General features: G+C 36.9%; 1 protein-coding gene across 1 annotated transcript in view; it reads right to left on the bottom strand.

Moving 5' to 3' along the window:
- Window positions 1–15,553, bottom strand: part of bnl (fibroblast growth factor branchless) — a gene marked incomplete in the record, with an annotated part of 222,663 nt that extends 207,110 nt beyond the window's left edge. Inside the window, 2 exon segments of the mRNA XM_074103358.1 lie at window positions 14,830–15,045; window positions 15,478–15,553.
- Window positions 15,554–19,081: the final 3,528 nt, after the last annotated feature.

The raw sequence follows: 19,081 nt of genomic DNA, 5'->3' as shown, positions 1-19,081 counted from the left end.
TTTATCTCAAGTGTTTTACAAGACACCACCACCACGACGACGATCAGATGGCCTAGTGGTTAGAGAAGCTCACTACGAAGGTTGAGGTCCCGGGTTCGATTCCCGTGTCGGGGCAGATGTTTGTATAAAAAATACGAATGTTTGTTCTCGGGTCTTGTGTGTTTAATATATATTTAAGTATGTATCTATATCTATATAATTATATTTATCCGTTGCTTAGTACCTATAACACAAGCTTTGCTGAGCTTACTTTGGGACTAGGTCAATTGGTGTGAATTGTCCCGTGATATTTATTTTATTTATTTATTTTAAGATATCACAATGCCATGGGCATTATACCAGAGACATGAAAGTTAAAGTATTTGTTAAGATTTTTTTCGTATGCCATTTTTAGTGACTCCCCTGAATTTTCAGCAGATTATTGAGTTTGTATAGCTGAACACCCTTATGTACTTATATGTACATCGGATACCAAGTACTCAAAGTTATATTTTTACGACGAATAGTGTAAATTGGATCCTAACTCACCGTAATATTGAGGCAGCAAGCCGTAACTCTATTTTTTTGTGAGACCCATTAAAAATTAAACATACACACTGGGAATAAAGACTTTAAAAAGTCCTAAAAAAAATATTACAGGAGTGGTCAAAATACTAACCGAATCATCTACCGAAACATTGGGTTTTTTTAAACCTTGTATAGTTTTAGTAAAATTAAGAAAATGTAAAGACGTAAGGGAACGGGTTAAAGTTGATCTCGAGCGGCATCTTAACCGGAACTGAATTAAGGTTAATTGAGTCGTCGGCGTTATTGATTTTAAAATATTTGTTTATTAAAATAACTGAATGCTTTAGCGGTGTGAAGTTTCTTGTATCTAGTTTACGAATGGTATATTATGGAATTTTTTAATTTAATTTGAGCAATAAATATGATTGCCAGCTTGTGCTCGCGGCTTCACCATCGTGGAAGAATAAAATTTCGGACTGTTCCTCTTTTATTAATAAAAGTTGTGGAAGAGGAAGATAGTTTAGAAAGAGAAGTTCTGTATTTCAATAAATACAAAGTGTTTTTAGCATCTGCACAAAGATGAATAGAACGTGTTGATTAAACCTCGTGGGCCCCTCGCGTTCGTTATGAAGGACCAATTAACACTAAGAATAACGGCCAAATGTACTTTATAAAGTACAAATTGTTCATTGAATAAAGAATTTTAAGTACTTTCAAATATTTAATGACACAAATAAAAAAACTGGTGAACCACGTCTAAGTCGGGCACTATCTGTTAAAAAAAGTCAGGGCCCAGGAGGTTAAGCTATTTACAAAGCCTCTTACCAAACGCCACAGCACACAGCAGCACAGTATTAGCGAAGAAATGACTGATTTACGATATAATAACTACATCGGGATATACAAAGGTTGCCTGGAAGAGATCGCTCTTAAGCGATAAGGCCGCCTATTGCTCACCTTGTAATTTTAATAATTTGTTTTCTGTATCGCTTACTATGTCTGGTGTACAATAAAGAGTCTTTGTATTGTATTGTATTGTACATTAACTTCATTTTGAAAATTATATTTTTAGGGTTCCGTACCCAAAGGGTGCCAACGGAATCCCATTACTGAGACTCCGCTGTCTGTCTGTCTGTCCGTCCGTCTGTCACAGGACTATCTCTTATCAACAGATTTTAATTACTGTGGCCGCTATAACAAAAAATACTAAAAACAGCATAAAATAAATATTTAAGGAGGGTTACCGTACAACAAGCGTGATTGTTTTGCAGTTTTTTTGCTTGATATTAATAACGGCACCAGGTTAACGCTTGAAATATTCACAGAAACTTTAGTTGTATAATCACTTTAAAAATAAATAATTATATTAAAATAAAATAAATATGCCGCTTGCATCCGGATCGCTGGGCCAAAGTAATCACCGATTGGGTTCCATGAGACGGGCACCGGAGCAGAGGCAGACCTATGAGGAGATGGCGGGACGACCTGGACCGTTTCCAGTCAGATTGGCAAGAGCTGGCCAAGAGTAGAGACGAGTGGGATAAGAAAGGGGAGGCTTTTGCCCTGCAGTGGGACACCTTATAAGCAGACAATGCCTGTATAATATAAAACAAAATAAAGGTAACTAAAACTACGTACAAACTAAAATTATAAATAAAAAAGTTGCCCAAAATCACTGCCAGGTGGTAAGGTGCCCAGAAGGCTGGCAGCATTACCACGCTGTATGGCAATGCTTAATCTTTGTGCTAAGAAAAAGCCAGCCCTATAAGCTATTAAAATATATATATCTAAGGGGGCTCGCATACAACAAACTCGATTTTTTGACGTTTTTTTTTTGCTAATGTTTAATGTTGTATAGATAATGGTACGGAACCCTTCGTGCGCGAGTCCGACTACTCCGACTTGCACTTGACCGGTTTTCATATTCATCGAATTACTTTATCATATTAGAACGTTCCTGAGAAGGAACTTTACTCGGAATTTTAGTGTTTGTTTGTCAGTAGAGACGCGTTGTACAGTCAAGTGCAAAAATATGTATCTATTCGAACCACTCAATATACTATATATTATTACGTCGGAATAAGAGTGTGGTACATATTTTGAAGGGTTATATGAGTCCATATTCTTGCAGTCTACTTTATGTGTGAAACTGTGCAGAGCTGTGGTGAAACGGTTGATAGCGGAGAAGCAACTAAAAATATAGTAGGCTAAATAAAATCAAAGTTAAAATATTCATTTAATCAACGCAACCACAAGAGATAACCATTCATTAAATTAATTTAACTTACTACAGTCACGAGCCGGACTACTTAACCTGTTATCAATTGTTTGTATGATGCGACGACCTTTCCGAGAATCAAGGATTATGATGTTTGATCACTTCTTACGAGGAAAGTGAAAGTAAATATTAAATTTTGTTGCAGTACAGTCACCTGCATTGATATGTGCCACAGCAAAGCGATCACAAATATCTGACACGTCCTACCGGCTCTAGAAATAGAGACGTATCAGATATTTATGCACGCATAGTTATGTCATATATTGGTGTTGGTGACTGTACAAACTGTACATAAACTAAATTCTAGTAAATTCATTAACCCTTTTCTCGCAAAAAGTATATCAAAAATAGCTAATACCATTTAAAAAAAAATAAGTATCTACCTTCCCGCGAGAACGAGATAAAATAAGCGATTACAAGAGCAAAAGTCATCAAAAATCTCATTGTGACCCGTCTGCTCGCTTTTTTGCCCTTTGCCAGCCTACCCATCGAAAGAACCTAAATGGAATCTTGATTAAAGCACAGAGTACATAATATATAAACTAAAGATAGTCTCAGAACTGGGTCCCTTCTGTATCTCCTAGCGACTGCACTATCGTAATTCTTAATACACAATAGCCTCGATACATGTCGGGATTAAGATAAGATTTGACATTAATTAGCTGTTACTATCCGTTTCCTTAATAAATATAACTATATAGGTATCAAATACCTATATAGTTAAGGACTTAATGAGTACATTATGTTATACGTGGTGTTGCCTGTAACACGGGCAAATAATTAAAACATAGATCGTACTCGTCAAACTGAACAACATTAGTTCAGCGACCTTTAAAATTATTCGTTTTTTTTACGCTTTAAAGTTTATTCGAAGAAGCAATGTGAAGCAATAGTACATTGTGTCTTAAGGGCGGTAAATAAGGAATTACGAACGAGAGTCTATTAGAAGCCCGAAGTCGAAGACTAAGGGCTTTAATGAGTCGATGTTCGTAATTCTAGTACCGCCCGTGCGACATACAATGTTTTTCATCACATTTGCGAGTATAATTTTATATTTCTAAAAGAAAAAATATAATTGTTCCAAATATTAGCGATAACTTAAGCTGCGCTCTTGGCAGCGCCGCCCTCCCCCTCCCCCTCCCTCAGCATGTGCATGAGCCGCGTGTGCATGTGGTCCTGCTGCTGCACCATGCGCAGCACCATCAGTACGGCGACGGACTCATTTACCGACCTTGGGCTTCATGAAAAGAAAATTTGTACGGGCCATGACTCATTTACCGACCACGGGTTTCAGGACAAGCACATTAAGGTCGAGGGTTTTATTTGGGGGGTTGCAATCAAGGTAGCCTTCATGTTTTGACACTGTTTACGAGCAAGTGTGATGAAAAATGTTTGATATTGGTAGTGTGACAGGCGACGTCAGTTGGGTTCTAGGATGACGTACATTGAATTTACGATTAAGTTTGTTAGAAAAAAAAAAAATTAAGTTTTAATCTTAATTAAGTGTGACCATGATGATCCAATTACCGGTGACCTATAGAACCTCTGTTTTTAATATTATACCCGGTTCTGGGCCACACATTGTATACGATTCATTTCGATACTTCGGGATGTAAATAAACTATAATACCTACCTACCCGCATTATCTTCTGTTTCAGTCGCATTATTTAAAAATAATTTGTTGTGAAGGATGGGGTTGATTGACCCAGAGGTCAATTGTAGCTGAATGGTATTAGCAATTGTTAAATAATTCGATATTTTTGTTGTATTGACATATTGTTATTGCTTAAAAGGCAAGTGTTTTTTTTATAATAAGTGAACATAATAATATGTTTTAAAAACTTGGAGGATATTATTTGACGACCGAGAACCTGACTACGAAGCTTGAGGTCCCGGGTTCGATTCCCGTCTCGGGGCAGATATTTGTATGAAAAATACGAATTTTTGTTCTCGAGTCAAAGGTGTTTAATATGTATTTAAGTATGTATCATCTATATAATTATATTTATCCGTTGCTTAGTACCCATAACTGCTGTTCGTATCACACCGTCCCTTATATATGTTCCCCTCAATGGCGGCCTTAAGGCTTGGGCCAATGTCAATTAAATTAAAGATAAAATATTCTTCTACTTCACGTTGTACGGTGATTGTAGTTTTTGCAACTTGATAGCAAAATTCGAGAAACCACGCGGATACAACTTGCTCATTAAAAAATGTCAGACATGAGGGCAATATAGAATTGTGTAATCACTGTTCACTGTTAAGGCTGTGGTAAAGGTTAATCGCCGCTTATACTTCAACTAGCCAAAGAAGCAGAAATACCAAAATTAGATATCGTCTACATCCGCCATGTTCGAATGCAACAAATCGAATCCCACACCGTCCCTTTCCTTCGCGTATTAAATGACGTAAACGTCAGCGGAATAGCAACATACGAAGTTCGAGTTTTGCACTTCGTAGTATAGGGCCAGTATGGATTATGAGCTTCACACACACACACACCATTGAATTACTTCGCAGGTTTCCTGAAGTGTTTGCCTTCACGTAAAGCTAATGGTGAATTCTAAATGTAATTTCGCATATAAATTCTGTAAAGCTCAGTGGTGTGGGGTCAGGGTTCGAACCGACGACTCTCTGCTTGAGAGGCTATAGGTCAAATTACTAAGCTACCACGCCTTTTACAAATACACTGACGAGCAAAAATAAAGGGTTGGTTACAAAAATGACGATAACTACAAAACCCGCTGAGAGTTTTATTATTTAAGTCAAGTTCAAAAAAAAAAAGTTTACTAAAGCGTAGTTAAATTAGCTCAAGGGGCTGTTTCACCATCCATTGATTAGCGTTTACTGGCGGTTAGGTGTGATGTTGTCTCTGTTTCTTTTGTTCGAATAGACGGAGACGGCACCACATTTAGCCGTCAGTTAACACTAATCAATGGATGGTGAAACAGCCCCTAAATGTACTTTTTAAATCAAGAGAATATCTCTAATAGTTTAGGACCTATTGCGATTTTAGTAACCGACCCTATATATGTACTTTTGCTCGTCAGTGTACATGTAGGAATAAAACAACCGACAAACTTTGAGATGAGATCAAGGCGAACTTACCGCTTTAAGGGATCTCTACCAGTCAACATTTAGTGGTTGCGATAATCTAGACTGAGGTGGTTAAGTTAGTTGGGTAAGTAAACTAAGTAAACTAAGTAAGTGAAAAAAGAATGAGCGCTTCTTGTCAATAAACGTTACAGTTTGGCGAGTAATACTAAATGTAATGCATGCTTATATATTTTTAAGTCTGTTAAATAAATTAACAAGGAAAACCGATGAAAAACTCTTACATAATTGTCAATCAAGATCAGAAGATATCTTACAGTATCATAAGTAACAAAGATCACAAGTTAAATAATAGCTTGTAAAAACAACGGAAGTCCATATCGAAAATGCAAACTGCAACATGGATGCACAGAAAAACCCAGGAAAAGAGACCAGCGCTGGGTTTCGCTGCTTAAGTGGCTAAATAAGAAAAAAGCAAGCTAAAATATGTGGTGCATAGGAGAAATTTGTGTCTAGATTCCTGTCCAGTGGTGGTGTAGGGGTATAGCACGCAGCACGGAATGCTGAGGACCTGGGTTTGGATTTTACGGGATGACCGTAAAAATATCAAATTTCGAGTTGAAATAAAAAATACGAAAGACTCCAAAACCCAATCTTAATTACAACGGAAGTCGTAGTTTTGTCTAAGAATTTCGTAACCGCATAGTTTTTATACTTAAATGAATCCAAGACTTCCGCTACATTTCGGTAGATAACTCGTAGATAACTTATCATACGCTATCGTACATTGTATACTTTCTACTGTTATCAGTGAATCAAATCAGTGCGATATCGTGGTAGTCGTGCTGAGAGATTACCCGTATCATCACGGTTGGATGTGTTAATGGGGTGGTCAGAAGTGTGTAGATGTCAAAAGTCAGAAAAGTAACTTATTCTGCTTCAAAAGGGATACAGCCAACGTCATAAATAAGTGATCACTTTTGTAACTTGACATTTTAACGTCTTGTTTGAAAAGCCATTCGAAATTGTGTACCGACTCGACAAGGTACAAAAGTGATCACTTATTTATGACGCTGACTGTACAAATATGGTCTTGGTTAAAAGAAGAATACACATTTCACTAACTGGCAGGCAAAATGAACATAAGAATATAAAATCCATACTAATATTATAAATGCGAAAGTGTGTGTATTTGTATGTTTGTCCAACTTTCACGTCGAAACGGAGCGACGGATCGACGTGTTTTTTGGCATAGAGATAGTTTATGGGCCAGAGAGTGACATAGGCTACTTTTTATCCCGGAAAAATGCACAGTTCCCGAGGGAACAGCGCGCGATAACCGAATTCCACGCGGGCGAAGCCGCGGGCAAAAGCTAGGTAAGATATTTATAAACCAATCAATCACAAACATATTTCGAAGTTAACTATTTATGTTAATAATCCAGTATTAATTAATGTCAAGAGAATTTTAATAAAAATAAATAAGAATTCAGTACGTCCCACTGCACGACACGCTAATGCCCAATAGCCGACACCCTGCTGTCATGTCTATTGCTAATGACATAATATTAAAGATGCCAACTATTGGGACAGTTTACCTTACCAATTTCAAGAATTAAAATAGTAAAAATAGTCTTTAACATAGCAGAAACCTAACTTCTATAAATCTAGAATTTGTATCAACAAGTATGTCCCTAACTCAGGGGTGGATCGTCCATACATAGGAATCCAGGGGGCAAATTTTTATGACAGATAGAGAGTTCCTATATCGATAAACTGAACTATCGATGTTTTTTCCTTATACTAGTGATCGCCCCCCGCCCCGCACTGTGTAAAAAAAGAATAGAATTGCGTTATTGTTTTGTTTAATTTTTACACTTTATATAAAAACATATTTTGTAAACAAAACAAGTATATAGAAAAGCATCTATAATTGAGTTCGTCGATAAAGGTACTCTCTACCTGTCCTAAAAATTGCCCCCTGGATTCCTATGTCTGAAATTGAAAATACAAACTGAAATATAGATGCACAGAAAAAACAGAAAAATAAGACCATCACTGGGAATCGAACCCAGGTCCTCGGTAATCCGTACCGCGTGCTATACCGCTACACCACTGATGGTCAACAATGATGGTTGATGGTTGACTGATGGTTGTTGACCATCAGTGGTGTAGCGGTATAGCACGCGGTACGGATTACCGAGGACCTGGGTTCGATTCCCAGTGATGGTCTTATTTTTCTGTTTTTTCTGTGCATCTATATTTCAGTTTGTATTTTCAATTTCGGTTTTACGGGATGACCGTAAAAGTAAAAATTTGGAATTGAAATAAAAAATACAAAAAGATTCCAAAAACCAATCTTAATTCCTATGTCTGGTTGTGACAATTACTTATATTTTATCTTTTTCTTGTAAAATCACGGTAAACATTTGAAGTTATTTACCAAACGTTTGACAATCAGTATAGAGCATGATCTCGCGACCTCGTGCGGAATCCACTGCAACTAAAAATACACATAGTTGACCCTGGCGGCTGCAGCAAAATTACGAATTTTCAAGAGATCTCGGTAATTATACTAATTAACCCGTATTCTAGTTTGTCTACACGTTCCATATCTATAAAAGTGTAGTGCCTACCTACTCTTGTCTTTGATGTCCTTGAAATCGTTCAAAGGTTAATTGGAAGAGATTCCTTTAAGCGATAAATTTACCGCACACCTCTATTTTTGTTAACTGTTTCACATGGTTTATGTAAAATAAAGAGTAGGTATTACAACACAATATATCGACGAACGTCTATACCCGACAATATATAGGTAGACGACCGGTGCCCTTTTTCACGAAGCTGAAAGTTACAATACTTATTATAGTTTCTGACTTCTCCATACTGACCCATTTGGATTGATCACCCTGTATATATTTTTCAATATTGTTACATTTATTACACTCATCATAGTTTTCATGTAGAAGGCAACATAACCTCAAAAGCGCACGTATGATCTCTCGAACGATAATCTCTTGAGCAAACAGCTGTTGCTGCAAACCTCACGGCAACACTACAGTTCGTGCAACTCACATACATTCAACTAAATATATATATTATTATAGCGCTTACCTGCGGTGTCGCTCGCGATTTGGTAAACGTCCGAATGTTCGACACTCTAATGCCCAATAGTCGACATCTCTATTGCTAATGCTAATGACATAAGACTGAGACAGTGTCGAGCACACGTTTACCTTACCCATTAAATCTGGGTTTTGAATTGACATATTGTGGGTATAGAAAAATTAGAATTCACAACTATCATCAGTAACGTTGAATAAAAAACATCAGTGTCAACTGTCAAATTTCATGTCACTAAACTAAACAACCCATGTTCGAACGTTGGATGCAGCTCCACTCTAGTTGTGTGTGTGAGTTAGATTAGTTTTAGTTTTAGATAGGTAGTTTGTTAATTGTTTGTCATTTAATGTTTTTATTCGTAATTTATTAATGTGAATATTCACATATTCGTTTATTAATTTAACTTTGTTAATAATTATTAGTTAATTTTATTCTTAATCTTATTACATTTCATTCATGTAAACCAATTTAAGAAAGTGCCATGTACTTACCGTAAAACTAACAAATTACGGGTATTTATGCCTGAAATAAATGACTTGCATTGAAAATTTCAGTTTAATAAACCAAGCGGTTGAAATTTTGGGATTTTATCCAAATCCCGTGGGAATACCGGGGTCAAAAAATAGCCTATATATCCAATTATCTACTTACATACCTACTTAATTTCATTCAAATTTAACTTCAAGCCAGCCCGTGACCTACAGTCTATTAAAGCTCAGGTTAGGCCGCTTTTGTTACCACAATTCTCATCTCTGGGAGCACCTCAGTATCAGCTTCTTCCATTTGACCGCATCCAACATTGAACTGCTAGAATTGTTGATAACCGGGTGCTCTGATCGGCTTAATCTACTGGCAGTGTGGAGGGATAAGTATATCTCTCTGCATGTTGAATCGCATATGTTTGGGGGTGCTCAGATGAATTGTTCGGATTGTTGCCTGCAGCTAGGTTCCACTGCCGAACTTCGAGTAACCATCAATAGCGGACAGACTAGATTGCTCGTTCGTGAACCACTGTTGCCAACTTCACGTGCGACGCAACACCTAAATGTTGTGTTAGTGATGTTTTGTTTTGTAGTTGTCCTTCTGTTTGTTTTAACTAACACTAGCATAAGTTTTTTCAACTGTATTACTAACTCAATGATCCAAGTTGGTGGAAAATAAAAAATATTATTATTTCATACAACCACCTTGATGGTTGCCACTTGGCAGGCTAGTACCGTCCGTTTTAAGCGGAACTTTTTACATCGTACGACAAAAATATGAGACCGGCTTCCGTGGTGACATACGAAGGAACACAAATCTTCAGTGTGTAGAATACTGCCGAAATTTCTAACAGTACCCAATGCTAATAAATATCTCAAACATAAAACTCGAGGAAAATGACAACCGTCGTAAAACGGTAGGCGTGGACCACAATAGGTCGTGACACGACATGTCTAGCACGCCTCACTCCGTCACCACGTGACTAACAACTCCAAAACTACGTCGAAAAACGAAACGATATTACGCATCATGCTAGCACAGACGTCACTCACTATACATTGTCGTCAAAGGGGTCAATAACCTTTAAGTATGGTTTTGCGAACCTTATCTAGTTTTAAGTCGGAGAAAATGATGGATTTGATTTTTTTCAGGTTAGCTATGACTGATTTGTAAGTGACAAGGTTTTAACCCGGTCATTGCGTTGAGATTTGTCTTTGACATGTCTAGACGTCAACATCCTGAAAAAGTCCACTGCTGGACATAGGCCACCATCAAGGTTCTTTACGCTGGCTGATTGTATGCTGTGCTACCCACAGCCAATGGATTCCCGTCTTCCGGTCCCAATGCCAGAATCTGACGACCCAAATAGCTGTTCCCTCACACTCCTCTCTTTTTTAGGCATTTTTCAAGGGGAACGAGGTAGGTACATAAAGTACATATGTGCAGTAGGTAAGGTATACATATATGTATGTATGTATGTATATGTCTATGTATTTGTAATTTATATTGACATTGTTTCCTCAATTAATGTATTTTTTCTAATGTACATTTTTTTTTGTTGTTTTTGTAATTAATGTGTGAGTGTTTTGGTTTCGTACTGTAAGCTTGCATGTGTTTAATTCAATAAATAAATAAATACGCACACCAATAAAAAATTTGTTTCGTTCGTACAGACGCATTTTAGAACAAAACTACCACAAATGCAAAACATGATGACTGATGATTCTAATGGCCAAGATTGGCATATTTAGGTGCTTGAGTAGAAGGGTAAAATTGTGAAGGCGAAATTAGCCTGCTCTACTAATAGTGCTTTGGATAACTAATTTTACATATGTATACTCGTACCTACGTCTATGACAAATTTTAGTATCACAAGTTACAAGCGGTAATCCGTAAGGGGAAGTGAAGGACAATGAAAATGAAAGCAGTAATGAAAATGAAAGTGGAACGCCTTTCGATAAATTAATCTTTGACTTAACTTAAGTATGTATAGTTAGGAATGTTAAATCGTTTTACTTCAAATGCGTGTGTAAAATGAAATAATCAGTGGTAGAATCTAAGGCCGGCCACACATTCTAGGTTATGATAACCGATGGTTATGCCTGCATTTGTGCAGGCAGAACCAAAAAATATCAATTTGTATAATTTCAAATTTTACTTGCGCAGGCAAGGAGTTATGTCATACACAAGTTCAGTTATGCATGCACAAATGAACTGTGCAGGCGTAACCAGGGGTTGTGTGGCCAGTTCAAAAAAACTAGCCAATTTTATATTCTTTAACGGGAGCAAAGCTGCCGTAGGTATGAGTACTTTTTACAAAATAAAATACGAAATCTCAAACTGTTCCAAATTTAATGTCTGTAATCACAACCGCAATGACACATACTATCTATAATATCGTACTTAATAATATTGTTGTGTCTTGTGTCGTGAATAAATGTATTTTCTTTCTTTTAATTCGCTAGGATTGCACAGGTGTTTAAGCGGAGTTTAGACTTGCAAGAAAAATCGTGCAAGTCTAAACTCTGCTTTATATGCAGAACTAAATGAAATCCACGATGCTTAGGGAATTCCCATGGGAATTTTGTAAAATCCCGGAATCCCAATTCAACAACCGGATCCATAAAATATCTCAAAAATGGCTGACCCGATTTATATGAAACATTGCTAAGAACCACCGCAATGAAACTCGCTTTCTCATAAAAAAGTGCATCGAAATTGCATCCCTTTGAGAGCTACGTTGCCTCAGGCAAACAGAGACAGCATCGGTGTCAGACTAACACCTCTCTCTTTTCGTTTAGAGTAAATAAATATGCCCTTGTCGGTCACAAAAGAGGTCTCGAATCAGCATGGGATTGTTTCTTTAATTCAATTTAAAAACCACGTTGATTTGGTAATCAAAAGACTTGATCCGACGCATGTTTTGCGTCCTGCATTTAGCCTTGACAACTCAACACCTCCAAACTTATTTAATCAACTGTGTCTGTAGTGAAACCTCATCTTTGGTTTTTATTTGTATCACGTAAACACGCAACTTTTGTGTAATTTATAATGGTGGTAAGTTATGATAAATAAATAAATAAAATAAATAAATATCATGGGACACTTGACACCAATTGACCTAGTCCCAAACTAAGCAAGCTTGTACTATGGATAGAAGTAATCAACTGATAAAAAAATATCGACATCAGTGTTGCTACCTTATTTTTTCGGAAATCGCTAGAAAATGTGCAAAAGGTCACCAGTTTGTGGGAAATTAGCCCCAAATATCAATAAATGTATGAAAAAATGCAAAGAAAAGCCATGAGAAACGCTTGAAAAATAAGACTCTATCATAGTCCCAGAATTCAATGGATAATATTACTTTTATTGTGGAATTAGCTTTGAACAAATGTCAAAGTCTTGGTAGCATAGTGGTTTAACCTCCTATCCTAAGCAGAGGGTCATGGGTTCGAGCCCGAACACGAACATCAGTTTTTCGGAATTTATTTGCGAAATTATGAGAGCGAAGGACAACATCGTGAGGAAACTTGAACGCACTGGCGAAGAAATTTAATAGGCTGTGTGAAGTTCCCAATCCGCACTGGGCCTGCGTGGGAACTACGGTATAAGGCCTCTCATTCTATAAGGTTTGTGCTCTGCAGAGGGACGTATACAATCCGAGATGATAGAATTTGTAGTTAAGACATATATTTATTTATCCGTCCGCAGCATTGGCAAAACGAGAGTAATGTTTTGATATTAACACCAAGTGTGCACATGTTTCGAAATCTTAACTTCATGTTAAGGAAAAGTAGAAATGTAAGTACGTGACCGCCATAAAGTAAATGGCCATAACCGTTGATTTGATAAAAACCTGCTCGCGTTTAAGAGTTCATTATTGAAAAACCAATTTGAGCACGCGGTAGTTTTTTTGTAAAATAAATACATCGACTTGTTGATTTTACAACCAACCTCGTGTGTACTTTGCCTTAGAAATTGCACAAGGTTTAGTTTACTTCTTCCCAGCTTATATAGTTCCCACTGGTGGGCACAGGACACCTCTCAAAATATCCCTATAAAATCGCTATTTCCCTTGATCACGCTATATATAAACTGCCTACCCCATTTGGGAATACAGGCGTGATGTTTGTGTGTGTGAAAACGACTCTACCGATTTTATTCATCTTCTTTTTATAAGTTTTCTAATACTTTGTAAAAGGTTTTTATTACGGAAAAAAATGTAAAGTTGCATAAAATAGTAGATTTTTCAACAAGGGGCTAAAACAATCCATAATGACACGAGAATTCGAATGTCTATTAGTAGCAAATAAAATATTTAGTAGGGTTTAGTCTCGCGTTAAACTTTTCTTTTCACTTTGAATGAGAGGGGAAAAAAAACGACGTTCTGTTCAAAATTATAATATACTTTTTTTTAAAGACGCTCAATACGACTAATAGAAATCTGTCCAAAATTAAAATAGCAAAAAAAATGTACCGCGTTTTTTTTTCTTTAATTTTATTTAGATCCATTGCATACCTATTTAGCCAACAGATTCAAACTTGAAAACTATTTTTAGTATGGATAATAAAATGAATTCATCCTGATTATAATTGAATATAGATTCATATTCATAATCATTAATTGTGTTACACGAAATTAAATCGTGTTTTTAAATATTTTTGTACAGTTGTAATTTTGAGGTTATTTCCACGCTCTAAAAATTATGTATAGGTACACAATCACTGAAAATGGCGATAATCCTCCATTAAAAAAAAATACTTTAATCCCAAGAGGTTAGTGAGGAGCTTTAGTTCCGATACTTTGACTTTGATATTATTTTGATACTAAAGTAAGATAAGAGCATGAGAAGTGAAAAAAATCTAATTTAACCTGTTAATAGAGACGTGAAATTTGGCACGAGTTTTTTATGCAACATTAATACGATTCACGATGTTAGGAATTCCTACAGGTTTTTTTGTGAAAATCAATCATAATTTACTTAAAATGTTAAGTTTAAACAGTTCATTATTAAATCAGTAGGTTCTTGTCAAGTTTTTTTTTTACCAGTTATCCAAAAAAAAAATCATCTTATATTTCTAATTGAAATCGAGAAAAGAAATTACATATGAACCTACGCGTCTTTTTAGCTGTATAAAATATCTAGTGCGTAAGAGTTTCACTCATCATGTATGAGCACCTAGACATGCGCCATGCCATAGGTATCTTAAAAAAAATAAAGATCAGAAAATTATTTCGATTAAAATATCAGGGGATATAAATTAGGGCTGTCACCTTACAGTTCTGATAGAATCGATTTATTAGTTTAATAATATTTATTAAACAATTTTGGAGAGGAATTTGTTACTTTTTTAAATAATAATCAATTTAAAATGAACTCACCTGTATCAATAGTCCAGTAATCAGTAACCGAACACTAGAAACCGTCCACACACATTGGTTTTTCCGAAACCGCTTGTTTCCCAACACGGTATACTTTCGTACTGTCACCGGGATCGGGTTCACTTGTGGTTAGTAACTCTAACACTGTATTGGCGCAAAACGAAATCTCACAGGAAACGTAATGGATACTAGTAACATTTCTCAGCGACCACCCAGCTGAAAATATTCACAATATTAATGACACTCGTGGCTACACTTAACACTTTCCGCTACACAAAAATATCATAGTGCAACAATCGATTGCGAATCGATTGTAACATTCCCACAGGACTTAGTCGCAAAATTTAATACTGGCCGATAATTAGCCGGCCGTCAAACTTTTTTCCGGCAAACTTTTTGTCTGGAGCGTGTCGTAACAGGCTGCGCACAAGTCATTGCACTGAAATCGGCCCAAATGTGCCACCGTGTGCCAACTTTACGAAAAAAAAATTTTCACCGCGTCAACTTTTCTCTAACTGCAGCGTTATGCAACAGAGAAGCAATTGCCTCTAAACGTTAGCACGTCAAAATTCTAACCTAAAAAATGGCGGGAAGTTTTGACGATTGCACTATGATACTTTTTTTTGGTTGTCACGTGTTGCCTGCTACCTTTTTTTATCGGTTGCGTGTTGTGCGCGGCTCGAGCGCGGTGTGACGCGGCCGCGACCGTTCCTAGCGGGGTCTCTCGCGATACTGACACGCCGCGCGCTATCTAGAGCGAGCGATATACAGAATGCTTCAAGGCAAGGTGTAGACTTTACAAGGGATGCTAGATAGAGACTTTTTAAACTCTTCATTAACTGGAAGAAATTCAGAGGTCAATTTTTCCATTTAACTCTTCGCTTTTTGATAGTGAGGTAGAGTCGTTTTTAAGAGACGCTAGACAGAGATTTTACAGATATACTTAGTTAGCTGAATGAGACCCTAGGATACCTAGTTATTATGTTAGAACTTTTCAAATTAGGTATAAACGATAACTTAACTTTCTTACTTGTTCTTTAAAAAAATTTTATACGCAAAAAAAAACGTACTGTTACAAAATGATAAGGATTTCGAGATAGGTCACTCTCTTATACTTACTAATATTATAAATGCGAAAGTGTGTGTTTGTATGTTTGTCCGTCTTTTCCGTCGCAACGGAGCGACGGATCGACGTGATTTATGGCACAAAGATAGTTTATGGCCCAGAGAGTGACATAGGCTACTTTTCATCCCGGAAATAATGGACAGTTCCCGAGGTAACAGCGCGCGATAACCGAACTCCATGCGGGCGAAGCCGCGGGCAAAAGCTAGTTTATCAATAAACAGAGTTAAAGTTCGTGCAGGTACTTTTTATAGAAGCTAATCAATAAATAACCCGTCCCCTGTCACCATAAGTAAGCAAAATATCTCCCTCAATTTTTACGCAAGTAAACACTGGTATGACTATTAAAAGAAAGCGGCCAAGTGCGAGTCGGACACGCCTATTAAGGGTTCCGTAGCAGCAAGTAACATAATATAAAAGTTTCCTTTACTTTACGATTTATGACGTATTAAAAAAAAACTACTAACTAGATCTCGTTCAAACCAATTTTCGGTGGAAGTTTGCATGGTAATTAATGTATATCATATATATTTTTAGTTTTATCATTCTTTTATTTTAGAAGTTACAGGTGGGGGGGACACACATTTTACCACTTTGGTAGTGTCTCTCGCGCAAACTATTTTAGAAAAAAAATATATTAGAAACCTCAATATTATTTTTGAAGACCTATCCATAGATAACCCACACGTAGGGGTATGATGAAAAATAATTTTTTGGCTTTCAGTTCTAAGTATGGGAAACCCCCAAAATGTATTGTATTTTTTCCATTTTTGTGTGAAAATCTTAATGCGGTTCACAGAATACATCTACTTACCAAGTTTCAACAGTATAGTTCTTATAGTTTCGGAAAAAAGTAGCTGTGACATACGGACGGACAGACAGACTGACACGACGAATCCATAAGGGTTCCGTTTTTTGCCATTTGCTACGGAACCCTAAAAATGGTTTCAAATTTATTTTAAGAGTCATGCAGTCAGTAAAGAAGTAATATTGCTTTCCTAATTCTCAATCAGTAAAAAAATAGCAGGGCATATTCCTACAGGTTTATCCCAGCCTGTATACGTCCCACCGCCAGGCACAAGCCTCCACCCGGAATGAGAGGGCTTGTCCGAATCAGAGGTCTTGCTCCGAAGTTCTCATGCGAGCCCAGTGCGAATCGGAAACTTCTCAAACACCTTTGGATTGCTTCACAAATTTGTGCAGGTTTCCTCACAATATTCCTTCACCGTAAAGCTCATTTCGAATGTAATTTTTGTTTTGCACATGAGTTTCACAGGGGAGCACTAAAAATTTTTTTTTTAATACTCACAGGACAAGTAGTGCTTACTCTTTTCTGATGTCCGATCAATCGTTCAAATGGTAACTGGAAGAGATCCTTGTAAGTGGTACATTCGCCTTTATTTTGTACCTTTATTGTATATCTCTTTATTGTACATAAAATATATTAAAATAACTGCTAACAAGAGAAAAAGATGCACAAAGGCGAACATATCCCTTAAAGGGATCCCTTCCAGTCAACCTTTTAACGATTGAAAGGACATCAGAAACAAGAGAGACAGTAGTGTCTAATGGAAAGAGAAAACGACCGAAATTTTTAATTCACCTTTATTTGTTGTTGTTTGTGGTGATGTACAGTCAGCAGCAGAAATAGATGATCAGTTGTAGTGCTTTTAATCTAACACTTTCTTATTACCTTGGCCACAGAGTACATATATAACCTTGGCAATAAAGTCGTGTGTACACGGAAAAAAAGGATGTCTTTGATTTAGACATTATACCCTTGTTGAAGACAATAATATTTCGTACATAGCTGGCGCCATATTGTATTGGATGAAGACAAATATTTTCTAGCATTAAAACTATTATCTTCATCATCATCCCAGCCTATATACGTCCCACTGCTGGGCACAGGCCTCCTCTCAGAACAAGAGGGCTTGGGCCGTAGTTCCCACGCGGGCCCAGTGCGGATTGGGAACTTAAAACTATTATCTTACTTAAAGAAAATTATTACTTGGATTTAAACAATATTTCTGAGACTATGAATATTATTCAAAGAATTCCTTTTTTTACCGTGGGGTAGATTATATTGAGCACCGTAACCGCACGACATCGTGAGTTGCGGGAAACCGGTGGATGCAGGTGGCGAGTTGTCGTTCATTGTGGCGTTCTAAGGGGAGGCCTTTGTTCAGCAGTGGACGTCTTCCAGCTGATGATGATGATGATGATTACCGTAACCGCTCTCTACTTCTACTACTGACTAAATGTACCTGTACCTACCTACACCTCTTTCTCTTGTTAAGTGCAATTCAAGTGTTTTACGTACAACGACGTTACCCGCGACTCCGTTATAACCGATCGCTATCCCGCGGGAACTATGTATGGAACCATGTCCTTCCCCGGGACTCAAACTATATGTAATCCGAATTTCATCTAAATCGGTTCAGCGTTTTAGGCGTGATGAAGTAACAAACAAACAAAAAGACAAACTTTCGCATTTATAATATTAAGGGGTTGTTTCACATCCTTGATTAATTTTATTTGACGGATAAATGTGGTGCCGTCTCCGTCTATTCGAACAAAAGAAACAGAAACGGCATCACATTTATCCATTAAAGAGTTAACAATAAAATACAAGAAACAAGCTCTTTTTAGGGTTCGGTGCCCAAAGGGTGTCAACGGAACCCTATTACTGAGACTCCGCTGTCTGTCTGTCCGTCCTTCTGTCACAGGGCTCTATCTCTTGAGCCGTAATAGCCGCTATAACAAAAAATACTAAAAATATAATAAAATAAATATTTAAGGGGGCTCCCATACAACAAACGTGATTTTTTTGCCATTTTTTGCTCGTTATCGTTATTAATTACGGCAACAAGTAGACGCTTGAAATATTCACAGAATATATAATTGTAATCTTTTTAAAAATAAATAATTATATTAAAATAAAATATATATTTAAGGTCTAATGCCTTGGTGGCCTAGTGGTTTGACCTATCGCCTCTCAAGCAGAGGGTCGTTGATTCGAACCCCGGGTCGCACCTCTGAGTTTTTCAAAATTCATGTGCGGAATTACATTTGAAATTTACCACGGGCTTTGCGGTGAAGGAAAACATCGTGAGGGAACCTGCACAA

This window comes from Choristoneura fumiferana, chromosome 20, assembly GCF_025370935.1.
Source record: "Choristoneura fumiferana chromosome 20, NRCan_CFum_1, whole genome shotgun sequence".
Classification (NCBI taxonomy): domain Eukaryota; kingdom Metazoa; phylum Arthropoda; class Insecta; order Lepidoptera; family Tortricidae; genus Choristoneura; species Choristoneura fumiferana.
This window is presented reverse-complemented; position numbering and strand designations above follow the sequence as displayed.